The sequence below is a fragment of the Macrotis lagotis genome, chromosome 4, assembly GCF_037893015.1.
Source record: "Macrotis lagotis isolate mMagLag1 chromosome 4, bilby.v1.9.chrom.fasta, whole genome shotgun sequence".
Classification (NCBI taxonomy): Eukaryota; Metazoa; Chordata; class Mammalia; order Peramelemorphia; family Peramelidae; genus Macrotis; species Macrotis lagotis.
The window spans coordinates 27,064,222-27,067,047 of NC_133661.1; the positions used below are offsets into that span (position 1 = coordinate 27,064,222).

General features: G+C 35.7%; 1 pseudogene; it reads left to right on the plus strand.

The window, feature by feature from the left end:
* Positions 1–1,845: 1,845 nt before the first annotated feature.
* On the plus strand, positions 1,846–2,443 carry LOC141523006 (ubiquitin-conjugating enzyme E2 C pseudogene; annotated as a pseudogene).
* Positions 2,444–2,826: the final 383 nt, after the last annotated feature.

A 2,826-nucleotide genomic window follows, 5' to 3' on the forward strand; every position in this document is an offset into this window, starting at 1 on the left:
TGTAATCTATGAAAGAATGAGCAATAGGGGAAAGTATAGGAGCAAGAAAGGTTCCATGGAGAATCATGATCCTCCAGAGCATGCCCTCCCCGAAGAAGATGAAAACTGAGGGTATTAGCAGTAAACAAGGGTACAGTGGTATGAGGTTATTTTGGTGGATCACAATCCCCCTGAGAAAGGGCTCCCCTGGAAAGGAAGATATGTGCAACTCACTTGAGGAGTGTGTAAGCTTTAAAAGGGTAAGGAGGATACAATTATTCAGGTATATGTTGATGGGGGCAGTGACTCAAAGAGAAAAGATGAGGTAATTAGGGATAGTTTTAGGCTAAGGCAGTGATCCAATGTTTTGTTGATAGGGACTTGTTTTATACTTGGGATTAGGGATTTATTGGGAGTCCTTGCCAGGGAGGAGCAAGGTGCTTTAACTAAAACTTCATTGATTTCATCTCATAACTTGGACAATGGGATGGGGTGTCAGTGTAAAAGTAAGGTATAGGATCAGTGCAAAGGGAATTGATTAACTATACAACATATTTTTTCTGCCCAATATTTCCTCTACTTCAGTACGAAATCCATAGTTCTGCACTTGAAAACAGTACTTAATAATATAGTCTAGTAATAAATTCTGCCATGAGTCGTATTTGCTGACCTTGATCATGTTGCTTGCTTTATTCTTTGTCTGTTGTTGTGCTAAATGAGAGATTTACTTTAACTTCCTATGACCCCTCTAGTTCTCAGATTAATGTATTGGAAAACAAATTACATTAGAAGAAAAAAAAAACACTTGGTGTCTAATCCTACTTTTCATACTTTTCAGGTTGTTGAATTTTAGTTTACTTGCAATTTTATCCTTAATACAGTGGTTGGCTTGTTCTTTGTGCTTAACAAATTTCATTTCATTCAATCATTGAATATTTCCTTACTATGTGACTAAGGGCAAGTCATCTAACCTTCCATAGATAGAATCATCAATTGCATTGATAATAGCATCAATCATGGTGTTCCAAAAGTCTTGGCACAGTTTTAAAACATTAGTTGAAGATTTCAGGATTATAAAACTGCCCTAACATTTTAGGAATATTCTATATAGAGCTTTCAGTTTTGCAAAACACTTTTACATTTGTTAATTCATTTGATCCTAACAACAATGCTAAAAGGGAAGTAGAATTATTATCCCCATCAAACAGATGGGAAAAATAAGCATAGACAGGAAAACACCAAGACACTACTAAATATCTAGACAGAATTTGATATCAGGTCTTCCTAACTTCAAGTTTCTGCTAGGTGCTGGAACATTTAGCCACCTAGACTTCTTTGAAGATCATTCTCCTTGAAAGGGAAAAAAATGAGAAAAATAGAAGTGGAGCAGTTAGTCAAGACTTCTCTTCATGTCTACAAGAAAATTTGAAATAGTAATTTTTTTAATCCTTATAATTACTCCTGGGTTTTAACTTCATGAAATTATTATATTAGTATTATTTCTCTAAATATTTATCATAATTGCCTGCTTTTGCTTCTTTTTTCCCTCTTTTTTCTGTCTCTTTATATATATATGTATATATATACATATATATATATATAATTCCCACCCCATTTAAATGTTATCTTTTCTTTAAAGAGAAAAATCTTGTTTGCTTCCATTCAACAGTGTTCCTAGTTTATAGTAAACATGTGAAAACTATTTGTTATTCATTCATTCAATTCTTTCTTCAAAAGTAAAGAGATTCATTGTACTACCTATCCTGCTACTTTGGCTTCCCAAGACCCTCACATTTTCCCATCCCCAATCTGATTTATGAGTCTTAGCCTTCTTGAAAAGACTGTTCTCTTTTTCTGTGGTCCCCTATGGCCTCTGAGAATCTCAACCCAGTCACTGCCAGCACTACTTCCACCTCTTGTAAGGGGACCTAACTTGGAATGGTCTCTGCCCATAGGTCCATGGGCAAGAGGTTACAGCAGAAATTGCTGACCCTAAAGATGTCTGGAAACAAAGGAATTTCTGCCTTCCCATCAGACAATCTCTTCGAATGGGTTGAGACCATACAACAGTAGAGATATTATATGAAAATCTAAGGAACATGCACTTCCTGAAATTCCCAAGTGGCTTCCCATGTAATGCTCCCAGGTGAGTTTTGTCACACCTTGTTACTATGCTAATGTGGACACTCAAGGTTATTTCTGTTTAAACATCCTCAAGGACAAGAGGTTAGTCCTGTATGATATTAGGACCATCCTTTGATCTATCCAGAGCCTTTGGGAGAATTGAACATTGACAGTCCATTGAAGACACATGCTTCTAAAATTTGGATTAGGTGACTAGTCAAGAGCCCTGACCCCAACTGACCAACTTCCCTTCCCCTCATCTTATGTGTATGTGTATGTCTATGTGTGTTGCCATATATTTTCCCCTTCTTCTTCTTCTGTACAGGACTCTGTTTCATAGACTGTTTTCCCTTTCTTTCTTTTCCTTAAACTCTAGTTCAGCCCTCAACATTAATGTATGAATAAAATTTTGGTTAAAAAACCATTCTTTTCTCTCCTTTGGAATTTTAATCAAAATGATGCTTCAAGACTTTTCCCTAAAGTCTTTCGATGCTGTTCTGTGAAGTCTAACATATGCATCAGGGCAGACTCCCCTGCATTTTGATCACTATTTCTGAGAGTATATGACGCATTTTTTTCAGTTTCTATAATCTCTCCTTATTGATAAAAATCACAGTTGCAATATATATTTCCATCATCACTAAGACTTTCAAAACACAGACTCACTTTAAATAAAACATTTCTCATGATGACTTGGCTCAATCTAAAAGCAATTTAATTTAA